Source organism: Symphalangus syndactylus, chromosome 21, assembly GCF_028878055.3.
Source record: "Symphalangus syndactylus isolate Jambi chromosome 21, NHGRI_mSymSyn1-v2.1_pri, whole genome shotgun sequence".
NCBI lineage: Eukaryota > Metazoa > Chordata > Mammalia > Primates > Hylobatidae > Symphalangus > Symphalangus syndactylus.
The window spans coordinates 7037449-7053180 of record NC_072443.2 but is presented as its reverse complement, the minus strand read 5'-3'; the positions used below and the strand labels follow the sequence as shown (position 1 = coordinate 7053180).

At 36.3% G+C, this 15732-nt stretch overlaps 1 long non-coding RNA gene across 2 annotated transcripts in view; it reads left to right on the top strand.

Annotated features, from left to right (window-relative positions):
- Positions 1-14971, top strand: part of LOC129471381 (uncharacterized) — a 56735-nt gene extending 41764 nt beyond the window's left edge. For both annotated transcript variants that reach the window (XR_010118554.1, XR_010118555.1), the window contains exons 2-4: positions 7197-7342; positions 12958-13059; positions 14775-14971. This is a non-coding gene — a long non-coding RNA (uncharacterized lncRNA). The remainder of the gene's footprint in view (positions 1-7196; positions 7343-12957; positions 13060-14774) is intronic.
- Positions 14972-15732: the final 761 nt, after the last annotated feature.

The following is a 15732-nucleotide window of genomic DNA, read 5'->3' as shown; positions in this document are numbered from 1 at the left end:
TTTCTGAGGCCTGTGTTCTGTTTCATTGGTCTATATATCTGTTTTGGTGCCAGTACCATGCTGTTTTGGCTGTTGTAGCCTTGTAGTATAGTTTGAAATCAGGTAGCGTGATGCCTCCAGCTTTGTTCTTTTTGCTTAGGATTGTGTTGGCTATGCGGGCTCTTTTTGGGTTCCATATGAACTTTAAAGTAGTTTTTTCCAATTCTGTGAAGAAAGTCATTGGTAGCTTGATGGGGATGGCATTGAATCTATAAATTACGTTGGGCAGTATGACTGTTTTCACCATATTGATTCTTACTATCCATGAGCATGGAATGTCCTTCCATTTGTTTGTGTTCTCTTTTATTTCATTGAGCAGTGGTTTGTAGTTCTCCTTGAAGAGGTCCTTCACATCTGTTGTAAGTTTGATTCCTAGGTATGTTATTCTCTTTTTAGCAATTGAATGTGAGTTTACTCATGATTTGGCTCTCTGTTTGTCTGTTATTGGTGTATAAAAATGCTTGTGATTTTTGCATATTGATTTTGTATCCTGAGACTTTGCTGAAGTTGCTTATCAACTTACTGAGATTTTGGGCTGAGATGATGGGGTTTTCTAAATATGCAATCATGTCATCTGCAAACAGGGACAATTTGACTTCCTCTTTTCCTAATGAATACGTTTTATTTCTTTCTCTTGCCTGATTACCCTAGCCAGAACTTACAACACTATGTTGAATAGGAGTGGTGAGAGAGGGCAGGCTTGTCTTGTCCCAGTTTTCAAAGGGGATGCTTCCAGTTTTTGCCCATTCAGTATGATATTGGCTGGGGTTGGTCCTAAATAGCTCTTATCATTTTGAGATACATTCCATCAATACCTAGTTTATTGAGAATTTTTAGCATGAAGGGTTTTTGAATTTTGTTGAAGGTGTTTTCTGCATCTATCGATATAATCGTGTGATTTTTATCTTTTGTTCTGTTTATGTGATGGATTATGTTTATTGATTTGCATATGTTGAACCAGCCTTGCATCCCAGGGATGAAGCCGTCTTGATTGTGGTGGATAAGCTTTTTGATATGCTGCTGGATTCAGTTTGCCAGTATTTTATTGAGGATTTTCACATCAATGTTCATTAAGGATATTGGTCTAAAATTCTCTTTTTTTGTTGTATCTCTGCCAGGCTTTGGTATCAGGATGATACTGGCCTCAGAAAATGAGTTAGGGAGGATTTCCTCTTTTTCTATTGATTGGAATAATTTCAGAAGGAATGGTACCAGCTCCTCTTTGTACCTCTGGAAGAATTCAGCTGTGAATCCGTGTGGTCCTGGACTTTTTTTAGTTGGTAAGCTATTAAATACTGCCTCAATGTCAGAACCTGTTATTGGTCTATTCAGAAATTCAACTTCCTCCTGGTTAAGTCTCGGGGGGTGTATGTGTCCATGAATTTATCCACTTCTTCTACATTCTCTAGTTTATTTGTATAAAGGTGTTTATAGTATCCTCTGATGGTAGTTTGTATTTCTGTGGGATCAGTGGAGATGTTCCCTTTATCATTTTTTTGTGTCTATTTGATTCTTCTCTCTTTTCTTCTTTATTAGTCTTGCTAGCGGCCTATTTTGTTTATCTTTTCAAAAAACCAGCTCCTGGATTCATTGATTTTTTTGAAGGGTTTTTTTTCTGTCTTGATCTCCTTCAGTTCTACTCTGATCTTAGTTATTTCCTGACTTCTGCTAGCTTTTGAATTTGTTCGCTCTTGCTTCTCTAGTTCTTTTAATTGTGATGTTAGGATGTCAGTTTTAGATCTTTCCTGCTTTCTCTTGTGGGCATTTAGTGCTATAAATTTCCCTCTACACACTGCCATAAATGTGTCCCAGAGATTCTGGTATGTTGTGTCTTTGTTCTCATTGGTTTCAAATAACATCTTTATTTCTACCTTCATTTTGTTATTTACCCAGTAGTCATTCAGGAGCAGGTTGTTCAGTTTCCATGTAGTTGTGTGGTTTTGAGTGAGTTTCTTAATCCTGAGTTCTAATTTGATTGCACTGTGATCTGAGAGACTGTTGTGATTTCTGTTCTTTTATACTTGCTGAGGAGTGTTTTACTTCCAATTGTGTGGAAAATTTTAGAATAAGTGCAGCGTGGTGCTGAGAAGAATGTATATTCTGCTGATTTGGGATGGGGAGTTCTGTAGGTTTCTATTAGGTTTGCTTGTTGCAGAGCTTAGTTCAAGTCCTATATATCCTTGTTAATCTTCTGTTTGTTGATCTAATATTGACAGTGGGGTGTTGAAATCTCCCATTATTATTGTGTGGGAGTCTAAGTCTCTTTGTAGGTCTCTAAGGACTTCCTTTATGAATCTGGGTGCTCCTGTATTGGGTGCATATATATTTAGGATAGTTAGCTCTTCTCGTTGAATTGATCCCTTTACCATTATGTAATGGCCTTGTTTGTCCCTTTTGATCTTTGTTGGTTTAAAGTCTGTTTATCGGAGACAAGGATTGCAACCCCTGCTTTTTTTTTGCTTTCCATTTCCTTGGTAGATTATCCTCCATCCCCTTTCTTTTGAGCCTATGTCTGTGTCTGCACATGAGATGAGTCTGCTGAATACAGCACACTGATAGGTCTTGACTCCTTACCCAATTTGCCTGTCTATGTCTTTTAATTGGGGTATTTAGCCCATTTACACTAAAGGTTAATATTGTTATGTGTGAATTTGATCCTGTCATTTTGATGTTAGCTGGTTATTTTGACTATTAATTGATGCAGTTTCTTCATAGCATCGATGGTCTTTACAATTTGGCATATTTTTGCAGTGGCTGGTACCGGGTGTTCCTTTCCATTTTTACAAGCCTCCTTCAGGAGCTCTTGTAAGGCAGGACTGGTGGTGACAAAATCTCTCAGCATTTGCTTGTCTGTAAAGATTTTATTTCTCTTTCACTTATGAGTCTTAGTTTCACTGTATATGAGATTCTGTGTTGAAAATTCTTTTCTTTAAGAATGTTGAATATTGGCCCCTACTCTCTTCTGGCTTGAAGGGTTTCTGCTGAGAGATCTGATGTTTGTTTGATGGGCTTCCCTTTGTGGGTAACCCGAACTTTCTCTCTGGCTGCCCTTAACATTTTTTCCTTCATTTCAACCTTGGTGAATCTGACAATTATGTGCCTTGGGGTTGCTTTTCTCAAGGAGTATCTTAGTGGTATTCTCTGTATTTCCTGAATTTGAATGTTGGCCTGCCTTGCTAGGTTTGGGAGGTTCTCCTGGATAATATCCTGAAGAGTGTTTTCTAACTTGTTTCCATTTTCCTCATCAATTTCAGGTACACCAGTCAAATGTAGATTTGGTCTTTTCACGTAGTCCCATATTTCTTGGAGGCTTTGTTTGTTTCTTTTTACTCTTTTTTCTCTAAACCTGTCTTCTTGATTTATTTCATTAATTTGATCTTCATTCACTGATATCCTTTCTTCCACTTGATTGAATTGGCTATTGAAGCTTGTGCATGCATCATGAAGTTCTCATGCTATGGTTTTCAGCTCCATCAGATCATTTAAGGTCTTCTCTACACTGTTTATTCTAGTTAGCCATTCATCTAACCTTTTTTTCAAGGTTTTTAGCTTCCTTGTGATGGATTAGAACATGCTCCTTTAGCTCGGAGAAGTTTGTTATTACCAACCTCCTGAAGCCTACTTCTGTCAACTCATCAAACTCATTCTCCATCCAGTTTTAGTCTGTTGCTGGTGAGGAGATGCAATCCTTTGGAAGAGAAGAAGCACTCTTGTTTTTGGAATTTTCAGCTTTTCTGCTCTAGTTTCTCCCCATCGTTGTGGTTTTATCTACCTTTAGTCTTTGATGTTGGTGACCTACAGATGGGGTTTTGGTGTGGATGTCCTTTTTGTTGATGTTGATGCTATTCCTTTCTATTTGTTAGTTTTCCTTCTAACAGTCAGGTCCCTCAGCTGCAGGTCCATTGGAGTTTGCTGGAGTTCCACTCCAGACCCTGTTTGCCTGGGTATCACCAGCGGAGGCTGCAGAACAGCAAATACTGCAGAACAGCAAATACTGCAGAACAGCACAATATTGCTGCCTGATCCTTCCTCTGGAAGGTTCGTCCCAGAGGGGCACCCACCGGTATGAGGAGTCTGTCATCCCCTACGGAGAGGTGTTTCCCAGTCAAGCAATGTGGGGGTCAGGAACCCACTTCAGGAGGCAGCCTGTCCATTCTTAGAGCTCGAACGCCGTACTGGGATAACCACTACTCTCTTCAGAGCTGTCAGACAGGGACGTTTTAAGTCTGGGGAATTTGTCTGCTACCTTTTGTTCAGTTATGCCCTGCCCACAGAGGTGGAGTCTAGAGAGGCATAGGCCTTGCTGAGCTGTGGTGGGCTCCACCCAGTTTGAGCTTCCCAACCACTTTGTTTACCTACTCAAGACTCAGCAAAGGCTGATGCCCCTCCCCCCGCCACGCTGCAGCTTCCCAGGTTGATACCAGACTACTGCACTAGCAGTGAGCAAGGTTCCATGGGTGTGGGACCTGCTGAGCCCGGCATAGGAGGGAATCTCCTGGTCTGCCAGTTGCTAAAACTGTGGGAAAAGCACAGTATTTGGGCAGAAATGTACCATTCCTCCAGGTACATTCTGTCACAGCTTCCCTTGGCTAGGAAAGGGAAATCCCCCAACTCATTGCTCTTCTCTGGTGAGGCGATGCCCCACCCTGCTTTGGCTTGCCCTTCATGGGCTGCACCCACTGTCCAACCAGTCCCAATGAGATGAACCAGGTACATCAGTTGGAAATGCAGAAATCACCCATCTTCCACATCGATCTCACTGGGAGCGGCAGACCAGAGCTGTTCCTATTCAGCCATCTTGGAAGAGACTACAGCTTTTCTTAACAGTAAATGTGAAACTAGCCCTAGAGCATACTATAACTGATAAATTGTCACTATTATTCAACAAACATCTCTTGGAAAAAAATAAACTTTTTGCTTAGGGATATATTTTATTTCTATTTTTCATAAACTTCTTATTTTATATGCTAATACCAAGTTGTTTTTTTCAAATGGAACTACATTCTCCCAAAACGTGACCTAATGCATGGGATTATATTTGGCACTTAAGAAATGTATTAATTCTTCAATTCACTAGGGAATTAAGTAAAGTGAGTGTTTCACTGTGTGATATGGTACTCTGGGGCCTGAGTTAGTACTTCACATTGCTTAGCTCAAGGAAAAGCCTAGTGCATAATTAGTTTTAGCTGTACAGGGTCAAATTTTTACTAGGGAAATGGAAGTTGAATGAGTAATCTGATTTACCTGTAAATTTTGGATACAAAACTACAGAGATAAAGGAACTTAGAAAGAAAAGCAGGCTATAGCCAACAGCAACCTGGGGAAAACATTTTTATATACATGAGACAATAGCTTTATTACATTAATAAAGTTTTCTAAGGCCAGTAAAAATATAATATAGATTTATGAACAAAAGATAAGAAATAAATAAATTTAGGATCAACGGTCTAAATTTTATGATATATTAAGCTGACCAAATTTTAAAACTTTTCCCATACCCAACCCTTTTGAATACTAAAATAAACATGCATATGTGTCCTCAAGGAACATTTTTAAAGAGGTGTCACAACCAATAAAAATTATTAACAAATTAACCTGTTGGTCTGAAATAGAGTTTTGCATATTGTAACATAGAGTTCGAAGGTGGTTGAGTCTTCCTTGCGTGAAGATAAGATGATTATGTGTGGCTGAAGTTCCTACATGGCAGTAGTTTGTGATCATCCTTCTACTCATCCCACACTATATGAGGGTTTCTTTTTTCTTTTTTTTATATCAGTAAGTTATTCCTTCTGTACTTTCTAGAAACTACTACGTAGTAATGGAAGGGAGGCATCAATCTTAGAAAAGAAAAAAAGGAGCATGTCTTCTTTCTTCAGTATTCCTTTCTTTTCAGGGGCCACTATTCCATGATCTGTGGTTTGGTTTGGTTTAATTAGGTTTAGTTTGGTTTTTGCACTTTGGCCTATCTCGTCAGAGACACTTCATTGGCTGCCTGATTCTGTTAGTTACTTAAGGAGATTAATTTGATGAATTCATATACAGAGAATGGCTGCAGAAAGAATGCTATTTTTCTTTGTTACCATTTGTTTAACAAGAGTGGAATTTGAATGGAAGTTGAATGAGTAATCTGATTTACCTGTAAATTTTGGATACAAAACTACAGAGATAAAGGAACTTAGAAAGAAAAGCAGGCTATAGCCAACAGCAACCTGGGGAAAACATTTTTATATACATGAGACAATAGAGAAAATATTTTGTGTAGACAGCTATTCAAAAGCTCTCTTGTAGCTTAACATAGGCTATCCTACTTCTTTTTCCTGCAAATTTATTCAATTATTTGTAACAAGCAAGTTTTCAAAAATGATTTAAGATGGTTTTCACAGAATGGCTTAAAGATAAGACAATTAAAATTTAGATAAAAATATAAGAATCATATAAGAAATAAAGAAAATTATCTTAAAAAAATCAAGAGCAAAGAATAATGGAGAACAAAATTTAGCTTTGGCCATCTCACAGCTATGGTAAAATGAAGTCAAAGCAATAAAGCTTCTACTCTGTGATGTGAGACAGAGCTTTTCTATCTCTGGACTTGTAGAGGCATTTTTCCTCAGGGACAAGACATACCTGTAAGGCCAGCAATAATGAAGGAAAAGGAATAAATATCTCTGGCTTAGGTGCTGGATAGTTCATGTGAAATGGATAAACACAGCAGAGAAAGTTAAAATCCTTAACCCATGAATGACATCACTGTAGTCTACATATGCAAAGAACTAATTAGAATTACTTTTATTGTTCTACTTTTAGTGAAAAAGTAAAAAGGGGAGTATATTAAATCATTTGTTTGACTTAAGTGCTTAAAAACCTTGTTGTTGAAGCATACTATCATATTTTTAAATGAAATTCAAAACAGCACTTTGAGGTTTTCTACTCTTTGTTTTCTATTTAAAAATTTACTTTCTACCACTTTAGATTAGATCAGCAGTTTTAGGCTTTTCCTATAATCTAACACATGAAGGAATATAGTATTTTTGAGGTTTGAACTAAGATGCTTTAATTAATTTGAGATGTCTTCGAAATGATTTGTCAAGGTCCAACGTTTCCTAAAAGTACGTGTAGCTATCGTCCAAAATTGTTTTTTCTTTCCTCCGATTTTACAGAATGATACATTGGTGAAGTCCAGTAATTCAAGTGTTTGGCTAACAATCATCAAGGCCACAAAAACCCAGCCTCTGCTCTTGGCAGTATCAGGAACTTCATGGAATACATCACTTTCAAATTGCAGCTGCAAATGGTCTTGTTAAAGGTAATTCAGCAACATGAGTCAAGATGTTGCCTTGACACATAATGGAGGAGATTAGAAATAGTGCATTTCTTCAGTAAACCACTCCACCTGTTTTTATTAATGATGCAGTCCTCTCTCAGGCAATTTTCCAATGTTACATAGACAACTAAACTCACATGGACCGAAAGAGAAAAAAAAATTCTGATTGGAATCAAATCAGTTGAACTTATTATACTGAGACTGAAAGATAGAAGAGAGAATAGGGAGAAAAGTTTTAGAAATATGTATTTCAAAGAATGGTCTAGTTACCAGCATACTTAGAATCCAAAAGAAAAAAGAAAAAACACAAAATTAATGAAACTAAAAGTGTGTTAAGATTCTAAGAATGTGTTAAAATTCTATTGTTACTCATGAATTGCAGATATACTTCTAATGGATATAGAATACTACAAAGGGCTTGAAGCGTGTGAAAAGGGAGCCTCAGTCATTATAATCTCATATAGTAAGTGCAGAGTTAAGGGTTTTGAAGAAATGTATTTAGTCCCCATGCATGTCTCCAGAAAAATGCACAAGCATACTAGATATGCATAAAACAGCTTAGAGCATACATTTTGAATTGGCTTCCAGATTTGTTTATAAAAAATAAGCACAAACTTATCGAGGGTGTCTTTGTATTCATCCCACAGAGCCTCAAAGGGGTTCATCCTACAAATGTGTAGGCCCATCAGCTGTGACTCTTTTGTCTGTCCTCTATATCTTGCTAGTAATATACAATGAGTATAATTTGTAGATATTTACAGTCATATTTTAATACAGTTTAGAGAAAAAATTTATAGATGCATGATGCAATCTACTTCTTAGTATGGAAAATAATATCTATTTTAAGTATTTTAAATAACTTCATATTAATTAGGCCAATATACCTGACGTTAATTTTAAATACAAGCCAAAGTCATATTTTAGCTAATAGTAGATAATCTCTTCATCCTTGATGAGGAGGATTTTTAAAACTTTTTGTAATTATTTATTAGGAAGATACCTTGACATGCTAATGAAAATATGAAAATAAGTTATAATTACCACCCTTATGAATATGTAGTGAATTTTAAAGTTCATATTTTAATAATGGGATACATCCATGGTGGATTGAAATGTATTGCTAAAGAAGACTAACAACAACACTATTTTATAATTGTGGTTCAATTTATCTCAATACAGTTTATGGACATTTACTAATAACTAGGTACTGGGGATACAAAATTGAATAAAGCTGGGATTTCGCTTCAAGTTGCTTATTTCAATCGTGGGTAATGTCATGTAACGAACGAATGACAGGGAGAAATGTACAGAATATAGCGTGAGATCACAAAAGAGTAAAAATTAGTTCTGTTGTTGGTGTCAGAGAAAGGGTATTCATGTCAGGCTTCAAAAAATGGCTCAGAATGAGCTAGGAAGATAAGACAGTTAAAGGTATTCCAGGCAGAGAACTCTGATCAAGGCATCTTGTCATTCTACAAAGATAAATCTATTTAATAAAAGGCTGGGGAGAAATCATGGTGAGGCAGAAGAAATAGGTTAGAAACAAGTTACATAAGATCTTCTGTGCTCTGTTAGGGAATTTTGAATTAATTCCATAAGAAGTGGGAAATTACTAAAGATTTTAGTGCTGGTAAATGGCCTACAGTAGCTGGAGACAAATTGTGGTGCTGTGCTGGGGAAAAAATTGATGAATGGAAATATGTTTATTGTGGAATATTTCAGTCTGGAGAGAGGCCATCTGAAAGAAAATGAAGGAATTTCTAGTGGGGGGTCTTGAGTTCGCAAGTTGGTGTAATAGTTGACTAATAATGTAAACTTGGGCAAGGTTACTGGTGCTTCCAAGCCTAACATACTCACGTAGAAAATAATGGTGAGTGAGACCTACCTAAAAGGTTGTTGTGAGGCTTAGATGAAGAAAAATAATGTTCACATGTAGGAGGGCTGTTAATTATTAGTTCTCTTTCTTAAAAATGATCTGGACCGTTTAACTCCTAATCTGTAACTAAAATGATAATCTTTGTTTTAAAAGATTGCTAAACTAGGACATCCATAACCATAGATATCCAGTATTTGGTTTCTATATTTTTACTCTTTAATTTTTTAAAAAATTTCTTATAGCTATGATAAAATTCCTTAACAAGTATATTAATTTTATTTCTTCACCTTTAGTTATAAGAGAGAATGGAAAAAACAAATGACGATACTACTCAGTGAAGTATTATTTGTGAACGTGAAGGTAGTGATAAAAAGTCCTTTTTAGCTTTCTTGTCAGAGTAAGCAATCCCTCTTTCAGTGTTTACATAGGGGTGGTCTAAGTGAGCTAAATATCAAAATCACAGGGGAAATTTAAGTGTGTGTTTCTGGACCTAACCCCAGACTTCCTGAATCAAAATATCTGGGTCTAGGATGCCAAAATTATGTGTTTATCATCTCAACAATTTTAATACTCACCAATATTTAGGAGCTATTGCAGTATTTTCTCTCTCCTTCCCCCTTTCTTCTTTTTCTATCCTCGAGCTTAGTATCCACTTTAAATTAGTTTTAATGATTCTCCTGGATCTCCTTTTGTTATAATTCCTCCTTTATTTTAATTCGCATCATATAGAAATGTTACATCTGTACCACTATAATCAGGTAAGAGAATAAAATGATGGCAGTGAGTACGGAATTTCACACTATTTACATTTTGTAGTCTGGCATATGCATTAAAACAAAATCCCAGTTTTTGTTTCTTTTTTTTTTTTTTTTCAGACGCAGTCTCGCTCGGTCACCTCACCCATGCTGGAGTGCAGTGGCGCAATCTCGGCTCACTGCCAGCTCCGCCTCCCGGGTTCAAGCGATTCTCCTGCCTCAGCCACCAGAGTAGCTGGGACTACAGGCGCCCGCCACCATGCCCGGCTAATTTTTTGTATCTTTAGTAGAGGCGGGGTTTCACCGTGTTAGCCAGGATGGTTTCGATCTTCTGACCTCGTGATCCACCCGCCTCGGCTTCCCAAATCGCTGGGATTACAGGCGTAAGCCATGTTTCTTTCTTACTGATAACTACAATAGAAAAGATTTATTGAGTGAACACTGACAATGACCCTATGTGTTAGGGATGTTAGGTGAGGAGACTGAGAAAGGATAACTTAAATAATTTACATCAGGTCAAAGAGTTAGTAAACTAATATATTTAGGATTCAACCTCCCCCAAAAATCTTCTCTTTTACTCTTTACATTACATCATGTTACCTCCCTATTCTGTCTGGAGAGGGCCATTATATTATTTCCAATCCTCTGACACTGTGACTAGATCAAGATCTGCAAGCGTACTGTCATCTGTGACCAGCATGATGCTAGTATAGGTGTAGGAAGAAGAAAGAGATTGGCTGGCAAGATTTAACTAGCCATCTTATTAAATATCTCTACTCAGTGAGAGCTGAGACAGATAAATATCAAAGAGTGAGTGGCACTTTTAACCAATTAGAAATATCAAGGGCTTATCTCAGAAGAGGATTATGCCTCTGTTAGAAAACTCTAGGATGGCGGCTACATGCTTAGGACAGAGGGATGAGAGAAAATTGTTGGATCACAAAAAAAAGAGATAAATTATATATGGTTTCATGATTAAGGCAGTATATAGACACAAAATGTAAAAATATTGCCTGTTGTATCCTAGCCACCCTGTGCTTGAAATGCCAACTAAATGTGTTGGCACATGGGAGATTGGTGCTTAGGACAATGACTACCTTATCCTCTCTCCCCTTGTAATGAGAGGAATTTCTGGTTGTTTTCTCCATGGAGAAACCACTTATTAAATATTATGATGCTTGGCAAGTTGCCTCACTGGAAGATATTTGGCTAGTCCCTTTCATTCTCTATAAAATCAGAATAACAATAATAACTATGTGTTTGGGGGTACTGTTTTCAATTTTAGCTTTTACTGCTTTTATTGTTATTTTTATATTTATTTAAAGTTGTCAGCCAATGAGCACAACCATCTGGTTCACAAATGTGAAATAGAACAGAGGCTCCTTGACTTAATGGGGTCTATAAATCAACCGTGAGTTCAAAATATCAAAAAATCCTGTGTCAAAAATGCTCTTAATACAACTAACCTACCAAACATCACAGCTTAGTTTAGCCTACCTTAAATGTGCTCAGAAAACTTACATTAGCCTACAGTTGGGCAAAGCACCTAACAAAAAATTCTATTTTATTATAAAGTGTTGAATATCTCATGTAATTTATTGAACACTGAAAGTGAAAAACAGAATGGTTGTATGAGTACTTGAAGTAAGGTTTCTACTAAATGTATTGATTTTTTATATGGTTTGGCTGTGTCCCCACCCAAATCCCATCTCGAATTGTAGATCTCATAATTCCCACGTGTTGTGGGAGAAACTCGGTGGGAGATAATTGAGTCATGGTGATGGCTTCCCCCATACTGTTCTCGTGGTGTGAATAAGTCTCATGAGATCGATGGTTTTATAAGGGGAAACCCCTTTCTCTTGGCTCTCATTGTCTCTTGTCAGCCACCATGTAAGAAGTGTCTTTTGCTTTCCACCATGATCTTGAGACCTCCCCAGCCATACGGAACTGTGAGTCCATTAAACCTCTTTCTCTTTATAAATTACTCGTTCTCGAGTATGTCTTTATCAGTTGCATGAGGAAGGTGAACACACTTTTGCACTATCATAGAAATGAAAAATTGTAACTTCAGGCCGGGTGCTGTGGCTCATGCCTGTAATCCCATCACTTTTGGGAGGCCGAGGTGGGTGGATCATGAGGTCAGGAGTTCAAGACCAGCCTGGCCAAGATGGTGAAACCCCATCTCTACTAAAAATACAAAAATTAGCTGGGCTTGGTGGCGGGTGCCTGTAATCCCACCTACTCAGGAGGCTGAGGCAGAGATTGCTTGAACCTGGAAGGCTGAGGTTGCAGTGAGCTGGAATAGTGCCACTGCACTCCAGCCTGGGTGACAGAGTGAGACTCCATTTCAAAAAAAAAAAAAAAGAAAAGATTGTAACTTCAACCATCACAAGTCAGGGACCATCTATATTTACTTACTCTTCCACTATATAGAATATTCACACTAAAGAGGATGATCCAATAGGCAACTGCCATTTATTTGAAAACGAAAATATAAAGGGTAGGACCTTGACTACTTTCACTGAAATGATGCTAATTTTGTGTCAAATTGATGTTTTATTCTTTATCAGCGTTTTAATCCACCATAGTGTTCATAACATCAATCTTATAACCATGAGCCTGAAATCACATGAAGCCTTCTTTAAAAGGCCCTGCGTCCTCTTTAAATACTACAGAATCTGCATCTCTTGGAGTAAAACCACATATTAAAAAATACATTTATTTCAGATAATTCCTACTAACATAAAGTTTGATGACTATTGATTCAATCTCTGTGAATCTTTTACTGTGTGTGTGTGTGTATATATATAAAATGTGCATACGTATTGATATGTGTGTGTGTATGTATATGATGTACACATAAAATAATTTTTACTCAAATAATATCTTGTTTTATTTTCTCAGAATACTTTCTTTTTCAGGTCTGATCTGTATTAAACAGTGTAACATTCTTCCTTTACAAATAGGTATCATCAGACAAACTTAAAGATGATCTGACAATGTCATTTTCCAAGGGACTGATAGAAAGATTGAGTATCATGGAATCAGAGCAGACAACAGAGAATCAGGTATCTATCTTTAGAACCAATGATAGACTTGGAGGCTATTTATTCATTGTCAAAAATCTGAATAAAAGGTAAGACTTCAAAGGTATTGATAAATCTCTGTATCAGTGGGAAAAACTTTAAACAGTCAGGCTGCATCAGGACCGTTTTGTTTGGCTATCTATATATTAAAAAAACATGATTTTTTAAACTTAATTAGTTGTTGGTACTTAAAAATCAGAAGTCTGCAATTACAATGGCAGATTTCCAATCTCCTGTAAAAAATCATAAACCTGGAAAAACTGTGCCCACATAACCATGCTGAAGCTGAAGACAACCTGTCCCTTTTGGGTGGATGCTCACACTCCAGGGAGCCTCATTCCACACAGGCCAGCTTTGCTCATTTACATCACTCCTTTGGGCACTCAGGTTTGTAACTCTTACTCTAGACATTTTGTATAAGGTCAACTATACCATCTGAAAAAGCAGCAGTTAATACATGTTTGTTAGAATGAATACATGATATATGAATAAGTAAATCTGGAGAACTAAATTTTAAAATTTTAAATCCCAAATCTGAGATTACATTGTCACATTTTTGGTTAAGGACCTTGATATAGTTTGGCTGTGTCCCCACCCAAATCTCATCTTGAATTGTAGCTCCCATAATCCCCTTGTGTCATGGGAGGGATCCAGTGGGAGGTAATTGAATCACAGGGGCAGGTTGTTTTCGTTCTGTTCTCGTGATAGTGAATAAGTCTCACAACATCTGATGGTTTTATAAAGGGCAGTTCCCCTGCACATACTCTCTTGACTGCCGCCATGTAAGACATGCTTTTCCTCCTACTTCACCTTCTGCCATATGGAACTGTGAGTCCATTCAACTTCATTTTCTTTGTAAAGTACCCAGTCTCAGATATTTCTTCATAGCAGTATGAAAATGGACTAATACAGACCTCTAATTGCTTAGCCACCTAATAATTAGATAACCTAGAACATATAGTTTTTATTTATTATGAAGTTTAATATAAAAAAGCACCCACGGTTATGTCTTTTGCACTTTTATGGAAGTAAATTGTGTTATAAATTTGCTAACCCAAGATAATAATTCTCCTGTAATCCCTAAACTATTATATTATCTATTTCTATTGTCTTGTATTTTCCTAATTAGAAAAAGTAAACTTGTAGACTTGTATGTTCTAGAGTCAACTTGTTTTCAGTTTGAGGAACAAGAAGTTTTATTCTGTGGTAATGACGTGTTATGTTTCTTTACACTGCCATAGTTTGCCATTTCGTTTAGTATAATTTAAAATTTGTTAAACTAGTTTCAGTTACAAAATGTATATTTACCATCCAAATTCAATACTTTTTCCAAAAGGATTTGTTTGAACCGCTATGCTTGTCAATGTATAAGAGCAGTTCGATAACGTATTGAAACAATGCCTTCAATGAGGCTTCTCCTTTTCTTTCTACTCCGTGAGATATTCCAGTGAAAGCTCATAAAACATTTGGTCTCATCAAAATTATATTCCAGCAAAAAAAGTGAGATTTTTTTTTGACTTTAAGAGTGATAGCTTTTTACAGAATATTTTTTCCAGGTTGTAGTGATCCTTCTAACATAAAATGCTACCGAATGTATAATTGGCTTAGGTCTTTTTCAGAAATTGCAGAAGAAGATTTTTAAAAAAATTGTGGAAGTAGATCATATTGACTTAATCCTGTCTTTGTTCTTTTAAAAGATTTGGACTGAATCAGAATAAACAGGCAATGCAGACACTCGTTCTCTGAATCACAATCAAGACTCAGTGCTGGAACAGATTTGAGGAATTTATACAATTCTTATCTAAACTAATGTCTGGTATTTAACCAGGTTAAAGTTTTTTCTTTTATTTTAATGTGAGAAAAAATTAATAAATAATATATTTTCCATTCACTACTCAATGTCTCAGTTAGAATTTCATCTGAATTGCATCTATTGAATTCATTTTATTTCTTGACTTGGTGGATTTAATATTCCTGGCATGCTTTGAAAACATGGCTGAATGCATTTATGAATGAAAGTTGACAAATCCTAGTTTGTTTCTTAAATACATTATTTGTCACAAGCTTTAGAAGAAAATCAATCACAAATTATTTAATGTTGTTGTATTTTCAAATCCCTGAAATGTGTTGAATGCTATATACCAAACATACATTGGCATATTAAATGTTGCCAAGGAGTCAAGCATGACTTTTATAAGAAGTTGCAAGAAAAGATTGAAAATATTTGTAAAAATGAATGTTTTGTCACTCTTTAAGAACCAGAATGCTTTGATCTACATTTGTAGATTTCTTGTTTGGATAAGTTATTTGGAGAAATAAACAAAATTGTTTTATTGAAAAAATTTTATGTTAATTTCACAGTTGACTGTTTCCATGGAAAATAAAAATATTTTTGACTCTTACCATGAACTCTTAGATCTAATGTCACCTTGGGTTGTTTATCTGTACATATCTTCCCATTCAATCTCCAGACATATCTCCAAATATATCACAGCATAAAAAGTAGAAAACACTGTAGAATAATTTTCTCCACTTATTTTACAGGATTTTATGAATGTCTCTTAATCTTTGTCAAACACTTTTATTTTATGTAAAAAGGCAAATACACAGCAAACAAAATTGTATATGGGCTCTGTGTGATCAAAAGTAAAACCA